Source organism: Zonotrichia albicollis, chromosome 3 (genome assembly GCF_047830755.1).
Source record: "Zonotrichia albicollis isolate bZonAlb1 chromosome 3, bZonAlb1.hap1, whole genome shotgun sequence".
NCBI classification, from domain to species: domain Eukaryota; kingdom Metazoa; phylum Chordata; class Aves; order Passeriformes; family Passerellidae; genus Zonotrichia; species Zonotrichia albicollis.
This window is the reverse complement of record NC_133821.1, coordinates 75,163,337-75,175,566: the sequence shown is the minus strand read 5'-3', so window position 1 is coordinate 75,175,566 and position 12,230 is coordinate 75,163,337.

Below are 12,230 nucleotides of genomic sequence, written 5' to 3'. Positions count from 1 at the left end.
TCCTTTAATTTATCAATATGGTTTTGTGACTGTGGACACCAGAAAAAAGAGCATTACTAGGCAATTAATCTGATCTTGCTACCAAGAGCAAAGGGAATATGAACTTTCTGATCTAATTTATTGTATTTATGCAGCAGAATAATGCATTGTTTCTTTTGAAATAGGAGCTAATTTTCATTATGCATCTCTAATACTTCTCAAGACTTTTCCATTTTTTACAGTCTTCATAGCATCTGCAAACAACGTTAATTAGAAAACAGAATTTTGTTTTGTCCCAAGAAGGGGCCAAAAAAAATGCTGCACAGAATGCAGGCAAGAACTCAGCCTTGCAAAACCCAGCAGGATGTTTCACTCTCTAAGATTTCCCTTTATACTTGCATCTGGAAACCTATCTGTCAGTCAGGTTTTAATCTAGTTTATATCTACAATGCCTATTTGCTGTTGATTGAGCATCACTTTTTAATAACTCATGTCCACAGAAGAACTCAGAAATTGCTTCAGCAATGAACACTTCTATCAATCTTTTGTTCTTGGGCTGCTTTTCAGGTTAAGAGAAGCCTCCTAGAAAATTTTGGGATATCCTAAATAACTACTCATTTTGGAAACTGTTGTTGAACCAGTATACGCAGGGAAACAAAGAAACCAAATTGGTTTGTCAATGTCTATTTTCTAGAGAAGTGTGATGAACACTGGTGTTTCCATTATTAATACCATTCTCTACTAGCAACTATATTATTGCTTTGAACTCCCAGCAAACAATAGCCAAACAATTACCAAAAACTAGGTGTCAGAATTTACCACAATTTCCTAATACTTATGGAAATTCAACAGGGCTGATTGAAGAATGGCACACATTAAAATTCTAGAAGCTAAACTATATAGAACCACTGTTGAACTTTTTCTCCAATAAGATACTGCTCCTTGGAAAGCATTGCATTTAGAAAGCATTACTGTATTATGAAAAGATTTTATTGTTTATCAAAAACAGTATTCGGGAAAAAACACCCTTTGGACAATTTCTGGGATTTTATTTTTATAATTCTACCACCTTAACCTGTAAAAGCACAGAGCATTCACACCTAGAGTCATGGCCTGAACCTCTGGAGGGCAGTGCAGTTTCTGATGCTGATGATGTACGTTCAGAATGAGTCTGAGAAGGCAAAACCAAACGTTTGCCTCCAACAACGCAGTTGTGCTCTCTTATTGCTGCAGGCAGATTGATACACCTCTGAGCCCCATGTTTAGAGCTGATTCTCCTGCAGTGCTTTTCTTCGAGACTCCCTGAGGCCTCCATAGAGGTCATGTTCCTACTCACACTTCAGAGTTTACTAATGAGCTTGACTTCATGTGCTGGTGCAGTGACATCAGTGCACAAATTGAAGGCTATCAGTGGGATGGGCAGATGTGCAGGATACCAGAGTGGTCTGGGCTGTGGGCTTGAAGTTATTAGACTGGGATGATTTCAATGGGATAGTCCTCAGGATTATGCTAAGGGCACAGGGGCTGTAATTCCCAGTTGTAATTAGCAGCCTAAATCCATCCTTCTGTGATCATCTTTATCCACTGCACTTGGCTCACCTGTGTTTACCTTCCTTAATCCAGTGTTCTTGTTAGATTGCTGGCAATGGCTATTTCACATCCATTTTCAATTGTCACAGGCTGAATTTTCCAGAAGTAATGTTAGTCAGAACAAGGATTTTGTACTCTGATTAGCTGTATGCCATTGACAAATGTAAATTTATCCCTAAGGGACTAGGATGAGACACACTACCCATTTCTGAGCTTCACAATGATTGACTGCAGCCCCAATTAGGCCAAAACCTTCAGCTGTATTTAGTGTACAGTCTTCAAGGGTAGCCTGAATTATCTTGTATTCTTAATTCTATTGAGTATATATTTTATGGTTTAATTTCTTTAATGCAGTGCTATCCTTCTGTCACAGAAAGGCAAATATTTTTCAGAATGACTTTATGTAGTGGTTAAATCTACCTCAGACATTCCATTTTGAAGTGACCTTGTTTATGCTGGGTGGGAAAAAAAGCCATTTATTATGTGTTTGTTAAACTGCAGCTGTGTATTCAGCATAATAGGAGTCTGGACCTCTGCCTCCAAAGATTAATATAGTTTTGATTTGAAGCCAGGGAAAATCTTAAAATGCTTTTGATATTATATTCTTAAATTTGGCATAAAATTTGACCTCTTGAAAAAGAGTCTCATTTCACCAAAAAACCCCATTTTTTGGCAGATTTTGGTAAACTAAATCTTGTAGAAATCAACTTAGAACTTGGAAAAAAATTCCTGAGTGAAATAAATATGCAATAAAAATATTGTATTTAAATAAACAAACAAAAAAAAAGCAATTAAGTATTTTAAGGTCATTGCTGAGTGGTTTGAGCATCAGATGTGAGTGCGATTAATACTTTTTGAAATAACTGTACATAAGTGTCATGGTTTGAGCCTGGCACAGAGCCAGTGCCCCCCATGAAAATGCCCTCACCCTGGTGTCTGCTGTGAGATGTGACCAGGAATAAGCAAAACAGGCTTTAGCTTAAACATAAAGAACACTTTATTACCTAAACTACAGGAAAATAGGGAAAAACTATAAGGAAAAGAAAAAAATTGAAGACCTTACAAAAAAACCACTTTCCTCCTCCCCACTACCTGACTTTCTCAGTCCGATACATTCTCCCAAATCACCAACTGCCCAGCCTTGGCACCACACTTTAGTATACTCAAACTGCAGTTCATGAAGAGGAAAGGAGTCCTTCTTGTTCCATAGGCTTCCCCTGGAAACACACTGAAACCTCGTGTGCTTCCCTGTCACTTCGGCACCGCCCGGAAAAAAGAGTCCTTTTGCCGCTTGTGACATCTTCCTTTCATGCCCAGTGCTCTCACCACCACGCATGGATCAGAGCTGCTTTTAGGGTTGTCTTTCAAGGATGCCTTGTCTCACTCCAAAAAGGCACAGTCTCTGCTTTGGGACATCTGTCCCCCCCATATTTTTCCAACCCCCTGGGGCCGGGGGGTCCTCACGATGAATCCTCCTGGTTCTGAGCCACTGCTTCCCCCTAAGTGCAGTCTCTGTGTCACAGAAACAACTGAGTCCATGGCCACAAGAAAAGTCCAGCCAAAAGGCCACTCCAAATCATCTCTCCCCATTCAATCATCTCCACGTTCTTCGGGCCAGGTCCTTGTCTCATCTCATCTCTTATCTCCCTTCTTATTCAGCTTCGAGGAGGATTAGCATTTTTGCAAGGCCCCAATCATGAAAGAAAGGGGTTAAAACTTTCAGTCTCTGTCCCGGAGCTGCGGCACTCCCACACACGCTGCCGCTCCGGCCGGGCACTCTTCCCCCCCCTTCTCCTCCTGGGCCGGCTGCTATCACAGTCGGTGTCGCCGGCTCTCTCTCTCTCTCTCTCCGGGGGGGGGGGGGGGGGATGGCTGCCCGAGGCTGACTCTCTGGGATCTTCCACCCTTCCATCCTCGAAGGCCTCCTCACCTCCCATCTCTGTCCAGGCCCAGGGCCTACCACGTGGCTGCCCCTCCCCCGCCCAGCAGCAGCGACTGGACGGGGGAGAGATCTCACCTCTTCGCCGCGACGTCCCAAGAGAGCCTCCCAGGGCCAGAGCCCTGCTTTTAACCCCTGTGTATTCTCGGAGGTGTGTCCAAACCCCACTGGCTACACCAGGTGTCAGTATGAAACTCAGAACATCCATTGGTTTGACCACAGCATCCCAGAATTCCCACTCCTTCCTGGTCAAACCACCACAATAAGGTACACAATTTAGGACACACATATCTTTGGCTTTTGTATTTTATTTTATTGATGTAACTGAGTCTTTTCTGTCAAATTTCTGTTTATGACCTGCTGGGCATATTTTCTGGTGATTTAGTGTCACTGGTGTGGTCACCAGAGCAGTTTGATTTTTAGCAAGTCTTAAGTGGAGATTGCCCATCTGAAGGTGAACTCCAAGGGTTATGATTAGATTTATCAGATTTTCTCTCTATTATACCATGAAAGGAAAACAAGACATGGCCTCAAACCATGACATTTAGATGGAGCCTTCAGAAACACCAAGATGTGGAGTTTGGCAATCTTATATAGGGTTTTAATTTTGCCTGGTTTAATCAAAAGGTCACTTTGCGATGTTAAAGTCTGAATTCACAGTTCTATTTCAAGAAGTTTTTTTAGACTCAGGAGTTTAGTAATGCATATATTGCAGGTTAAAATATACTCTTTCAGTTCTCAAATAATTTTACAGTCCCAGGATGCTTCTGGGGGCACAAATAAAAGGGCTTTAATTTTGTCAAAGTAAAAAATACAGTTGTTCAGGAATATTTGCTTCCTAAGTTGAAAGGAAGAAACAAGAATGATTTCTGCCAAGTGAAAGGCAGGCATCAACATAAATTACTTAGCTTCAAACCCTGTGATTGAAGAGAAGAAAACAAATAGGTATAAAATTACATAAATTACCCACAAACTATTTCTTATATTGAACCTTGCCTCCCAGCTATGTTTTCAGATCCCTATATCTAATAAGGGTTTTTTTGTCTTGTTGTGAAAGAATCAGCGTCAATATTCCAAATCATTATGATCTGTACTTATGACCTCGTAAAGATGAACTCAGTACACATTAGTACTGTTCCTGACTGGATTTCTTTAAGGCGAGCTTATGGAGAAATGATTACTTCTGAGCGCACACACTGTAGTCAGATGTCAGTGTTAACTTTGCCACTGATAAAAGAGCAAAGAGAATTTCTCATCAATGCCTTGCAGCCCTCTTTTTTGAGGTCTGCTGGCACCTGGTTTCTGGCATTTATCAGTTCTTCAAACAGCCTTTACTGTTTACCCATCTGACCACTTGCCTGACTGATTTTGAGGAGCTAATGATGTCTGTCAGACCTTACAGGTCTGCACTTCTGAGAGGAAAAAAAGATAATTTTTTGAAGGAACACATTGATGAGCTAGTTTGTTAATTATTTTATTATATCCTTCCTGAGCAACCCAGTCATTAAATGATATTGTAGCTACATTTTTTTCTGTAATGGCCTCCCTGTGGTTTCAGGCTCCAGACTCCACAGCCTCAGATGCTGTAACAATATTCTTTCCATAGTGTTGATAAGCATGCCAGCTAGCTCATTATGACACATCATTCAATCCCTGATGCCTACACGTGAACGTTCCCATTCCTGGTGCCAGGAGTTATGTGCAAAGTTAGTCATCACTGACTTTTGCTAGCTGTGGTGTCTAACACATCAGAACCAACAAGATATGGATGTACACAGACTGAGGCAAAATGGCTTCACTAAAGGACATTTGCACCCTCTGGAGCATTAGGCGTCAAGAGACAACTTCCAGGCAATCCATGAAATATTCATTTGTACTTGAGTTGTCATTTTTCTATGTCCCCTTATATATTGCTGTGCTGAAGCACTGAGTGTACTGCTCTGTATTTTATCTCTTTGTATTTTATCTAATATAATCACCATATTTTGAGTTAAAATATTGTCTTCTCTAGCTCTTTCCTTTGATCAGTTGATTTGTGGACATTAGAAACTCATTAAACATTCACATCCCATGCTGATGGGTGTAGTCTACACAATCAGACAGACAGTTTATTGGAAATGTGTACAAGGTGCAACATAAAACATATTTAGATGGCAATTGAGTGTGAATATTTCATAGCAGAAAACAAGTGCCAAGTCTCACTGCCTGCATTTAAAGTACTGATTGCATTTGTCAAATTAATGTCTCTTTAGCAGAACATAAACAATTTTAAAATAAAATCAACTTAATGCAGTCCTCCCACATAATTCTTGGTTTACATATCTATGCAAATTTAGCCTGTTATTAAGTCAGATTACTGACTTCACAGACAACAAAAATTCTCATATTTTGGAACTTGGCTTATAATAATAATAGATTTCAAATTATCTCTTAGCTAACAAAGGTAAACCTGTTTTTCTGTTTGTTTTTTTTTTTCTTCTGAAGTATGAAAACCAAAATGTTTCCTAAGGAACTCCCGCAAAGGGCAGCGAAAAGTTCATATTCCATACAAATTGCAATTACCTTAAACCAGTGTCATTTTATTTGCCATTGAGATAATATTTTTACTTGTGAAATAAGGGCACTACAAATATATATTATTTCATCCTTGCATACCAGGGCAATCTAAAGTCATACTGCAACTCTCAACGTAATTTCTTTGAAGAAGATATATGATTTCATTTAATGCAGTTTACTATAAGTATGTTTATATTTTTTTCTGAAGGAGTTAAACAAGTAGCTAATAAAATATAATCCAAAGTATACACATTTTGTCGTTTTAATTTAGATAATTTACAAAGGGCAACCATTCTATAAGTAACTTACTCAGTAAAAATATGTAAGGGATTTAGCTTTATATGCTGTACAGAGAGAGAACAAACATTAAAAATAGCATTAATAATTATATTATCACTACTGAATATCGAACCATTGTTCCATATTACTTGTTGCCAGCTTTTAATGCAAAAACATTTTAAAATGCTACATCCTTCTCCCTTCAATGTATGTTCAATGTATATCTATTTAAATTATTTAAAATTATTTAATAAATTATTTAAAATTATTTAATAATAATTTTAATCTTCAAACCTCATGCCTCTGAAACATCTCTGGTAGCTTATTTTTTGCTGGTTTTTCTGTGTCCTGAATGCTAGGAATATGAAGAGCCAGCTGTGCGAGAGATCACACTGGTAACTTAACTGTTCTGAGAAACGTCTAAACTGGAGTCATCAGTGGTATGAATACTACACAGAGAAAAGCAGACTTCTCTTTGTCACCTCAAGCAAATGCAAAATATTTCCTAAATACAGATGACAAATATCTCTTTAGCATTAATTTTCACCTGTCAAACTGAAAAAACCTTTAGGTCCAAATTTTCAAGAATGCATGCATGTTTTATCTCAAGATTTTTAGCTAATGTGTGCTTGTGCTTCAGGTTTTTTTATATCCAAACCCTGTTAGCTTGGGTGAATTTCCTGTGTATTGGTATGATGGGTTTTACCTGAAGGTGTTAGTGAAAGCTGTTGCTTGTGTGCAAAGGGTGAAGTCTGAGAATTTTTCAGAGTTGATTCTGAATAATTAGGTTGCTTTAAATTTCAATCTGATATTAAATGACTGTACAGTCTTTTACAGTACTGGGGTTCCCTATTATTTTATTTATAACAAGGATATTTCAACTGCTGCATAAACTTGTTATCCCATGGGTCATTGCAAATACACAGTAGTTTCAGCATCCATAAGCACAATACAATTTTACAATGAAAGTGTGTAAACTAAAACACCCATACATCTGAAAATCCTGCTCTTCAAAGCAGGAACTTTGAGGAATTTAATTTCATATTACCTACATTTCTTAGGAAAACAAATTTTCAAAAGCTCCTTCAGCCATAAATAAAACAAGATTCTGGTCTGATTTTTGTTTTGATTTGTTTTGGCTTTTGCCCTGGTTTATGTCCACTTAAATTTTTCATAGGCAAAATCAATACATGAGCAAATCTTGAAAATGCTGGCCAGTATATACTACAGAACACTGAAAATTCCTATGGAAATGGGACACACCTAGATCATACATTTTATTTTTCCAACTTTTTCCACATCTAGTGTAATTTAGAAAAGGACAAAACCTGCACATCTAATACATCAGAGATTTTGCATCCATTTCTTAAATCTCTTCAGATTCAAAGCATCTCTCAGAACAGCTTAAGCCTGACTTACAGAGGCTGCTGCACATCTCTCTGTGTGAGAGGGCAGCAGTGATAAATCACTTCTTGCAAAGAAAGTCACGCTCAGACAATGAACACAGTGAGAGTCCAAACAGTGATCAAAAGGCAGTGTGGCTCAGAATCGTATTGCTCAGCTGTTCCAGGCTGTGTTGGGCGGTCAGAAATGGTAACGAGAGATGCAGAGAGTGCCAGAGACTCTCTTTACTCATTCACCACGGAATAATAAGCTACTGGTGACCTGGAACTATATAGTCCAATCATGAAATACTTAAACATTAGATCTTTGTAGTATTATAAAAAGACTGTATCCTTTTAAAAAAGAAAAAATAGTCAGCAATTATTGTATTTCCTTCCAGATGAAGGAAGGAATGATGAATCTGACTCCATGTTCTCAGAAGGCTAATTTCTTATTTTATGATACTATATTATATTAAATAATGCTATACTAAACTATACTAAAAAATACAGAAAAAATATTTACAGAATGCTAAAAAGATAAAGAAAACTCGTGACTCTCTCCAGTCCCAAAACAGCTTGGCACTGATTGGCCAATGAATAAAAATAATTCACACCAGAAACCAGGGAAACAATCACCTGTGGGTAAAAAAATCTCCAAACACATTCCAGACGAGCAAAACACAGGTGAATCAAATGAGATCTTAATTATTTTCCTTTTTCTCTGAGGCTTCTCAGCTTCCCAGGAGAAAAATCTTGGGTGAAGGGATTTTTCAGAGAATGTGAATGCCACAAGCAATGAACAGGAAAAATGTGATATTACTGACCATAGCTGAATCCAGCTTGACTTTGTAAAATATGATCACCACTGTTCAATTTCTGAAGGTAGCTACAGTGACCATTTTGTCTGCTTTACTCAGCAGGCTAGAGTAGTCCAAATATTTATAATAAAATAAGGAAATTGAAGGAGATTATTAATTACATTAGATAAGTTAATAAGCCAGTTAGATATTGATTGATGGTTCTTTGAAAGAAATACATCTAAGCTGTGCTCTAGTATCTACAAAGAGCTGTGAAGACTGTGAACCATTTCAAAAAATAGACAAAAGGCGGTTATTTTCTTTAGCTAGAATTTTCTGTCAGTGCTACCACTGATTTCAGGCTACTTGTTATAACAAAGGAGCTTGTATGGCTGAGACTCTGGGAGGAACTTTTTTCTGCACCAAGCAAATTAACAGAAGTTTGCATCAGACTGCAGGTGACAGGAAGTCGTCCACAACATACCCTAACTTGCAGAACCATTTTAATTGTAAGAATGGATGAAGAAAAATTTGAAGATATTCATGCCACTGACAGCTAAACTTAGCCATGTAGGTTAACTGGCAGGTTTTCCCTGATTCTCTTCAAAATAAATGGAAATTTTTTCACCTCTTTGAAAGGGTCACCTGAGGGATCCTTTACATTAGACCTCTCCTTTGAATTTTTATTTTTTATGAACATACTTCCCTGCATTGACTAATCAAAATGGGCAGAAGACTCATGGGTTGACTTAGGCTCCTGAAGATATTTGACACGACCATTTTGGGTAGATGAGATCTGACCTGGGCTCTGTTTCACCACAACTGTCTTTTTAGACACTTCACAAAAGGAGACTTTTTAGGCTTACTTTGTATGTGAGAGTGTAGCATCACTAAAAGTTTATCATATGTCCAGAGTATGGCTTTACATGTTAAAAATTCAAATATGATGTCAGAAATACCTTTGACATATGCGTAAACTTCCTCTAATTAAAAATATTAGATACATAGAGCCTTCACACTTTAATTTTAATGTCTTTCTATGGACCCCATGTAATAATTGTCCCATATTACATGGTGGTTATCGATGACAAACAAAAGCCATTTTTGTTGTTCTACAATTAATAGCAACTTGTCTCACTACTCTTCATTATGTCACTCTAACAAAGATCTTATGGCTGTTAAAACATTCCATGAAAATCCAAAGTCGATATCAGGTGATGCCCAAGATATTTTCTTTCTGTTTCATTATTCCAACAGAAAAAATGGAATAAAGTTCAATTTTCTGATTTTGCTTCATACATTGTCAATTTCATTATGAAAAATTTGAAGGACTTAAGTGTTTCTGATACACCAGTAGGACTAATGGCTTCAGAGTCCCTTCACTTACTGAATACATAGAATTGTTAGCAAGTACCAGGTCAACATAACACTTTATTTTTTCGTTTTCTGTAGGTAATAATTTTTTTTTTTTTCGACTGTTCTGATGTAGCTAAGAGATTCCTCTTTACTTTTCATTCTTGACTTGATTTTGTTTTGAACATTTCTCACCCCAACCTATAGTTCTCTTTTGCATTCACAGTATCCCTTATTTTAATGGATGAATGTTTGCAAGAAAGTTCCTGAGATGCTGATGTGGCTTACTGATAGGATTTCCTTTGAAACCTTAATTCTTGACTTTCAACACAGAAGAGTTTTCATATTGAAAGCAATCTTATTATTCAGGTTTTGATAGTTTAAAATGTATATTTAGTATTGTTTAAATAACTGAAACTCATAACTTTTTAAATAACTGCTAACTTATTCAACACCAGTTTATTTAATAGTATGTAGAAACAACCTTTTATCTTAGAGTTCTGCATATTTTCCTTAAGGCAAAAATTTAGTCCTGTTACTTGTGCCTTCTTACTCATACTATAAATAAAACATGGATTCTCATTATATAAGGGAGAAGAGGCAATTATTCATCAGTTATAGGATTTTGGTGAATGTGAAACAATTTTAGGTTATTTTATAAAAAGACAAAATACACAGGGAAATTCAAGGAATTGTAAAAGATCTGTATTATTTTAGAGCAAGTGTTATTTTTATTAAACATTTCAATCTTACTAAGTTTATGAACTACATAATTCCTAAATATTCCCTAGTAATCCATGACTGAGACAGTACCTGCTTTGTGTGACTTCAATTAAAGCAGCAATTTGATATGTGTTCTAGAAGATAGATTGTTCCTGACCTAGTGAAATTAAGTCCAGGTGTGTGTACCTTTTCAAGTCTCAACACGGGATTTTATTAGTTTTTCACAGTTTTAGCTTCCCATTTGCTACACAACAAGAAACTTTGACTTAGCTTTCAAATCACGTCATGATTTTTAAGGATTATTAAAAATTTCATAATACTTCCTCTAAGTGCCTTTCTTTTTCTCCAGAAAGATGACCTCAAGGCATTTAGAAATAAATTGTCCTGGCATCATGACAATCTGATTTCCAAGCTGAAAATTTGACTCTAATGCTCAGCCCTTCACAGAGTCTTATTGAATTCATGTCTTTAAAACATTGTCAGAGAAGTGGATTTGCTTTGATACAAAATTTGTGTCATGCTGAGAAGAACTGTGGCTCTTAATTCTGAGATTCACAGGCTACATACAAGACAATGTAAGATATTTCTCTCTTCACACAGCATTTCAGCACTCCCAGTAAAGGTAATAAGACTGCCTGTATGAAGAGGAGAATGTCCATGCTTAAGCAAACACATTTCACCAATAAGTTAATTAAATGTTAGTGTTAAAAGTAAGATCTGCAAGTGAATGTGAGCATAGTGTCAGTGCTTAGTGCAACTGTTTTAGACAGTTTGTTTTACTCGTTAGCCAAAGAGACATGAATGAATTGGTCAACTGGTAGCCAGAGCTGGACCATCTCTAATCAGTACTACCAAATTCAGTCATAACTGCCCCACTTTCTGTAAACTGAGATACTGGTAGTGGAACTGTTAAATCTCAGTCAAGCTTCTGCTTTGCGCACACTTGGTAAGTAAGTATATAATTTTGTGATTATATACTAACATATATTCCTTGGGGGTTTTTCTCATTACTTACAACTTTACATAGGTTGCTCAATAAACTAAGAGAAAAGCCTAAACAGATTCATAATAATAATGAACAAATGGAGGAAAAAACAATTCATAAGAGGACATTTTCTTTCTGTTTTCATAGCGGCAAATTCATTCATCTACCTTGACCTCTGTTAAATCTTTGACATAATAATCCCATACAACATCCTTGTCTCTAAATTGGAGAGATATGGGTTTGATGGATAGGCTGTTAGATGAACAAGGAATTGGCTGAATGGCAACATCCAAAGCATTGCAGTCAGTCACTCAATGTCCCAATAAAGACCAGTAACAAGGGATGCCCCTCAGAGCTCTCTACTGGGACCAGTATTTTTATTAATGACATAGACTGTGGGATTGAGAAGCAGGTGTGAAGACAACATCAAGCTGAGAGATGCAGTTGAGGATGCCATCCGGAGAGACCTTGACAGGCTTGAGGAACTGGACAACATGAAATTCAAGAAGGTCTAGTGCAAGGTCACCTTAAGACTGCGGAAAAGATCATAAAACTGGTTTACTGTATTCACCAATTCACCAATTCTCTTTATGAAACAAAAGCTACAAGGAAAAAAAAAAAACACAAATGATTTAGACTACAAC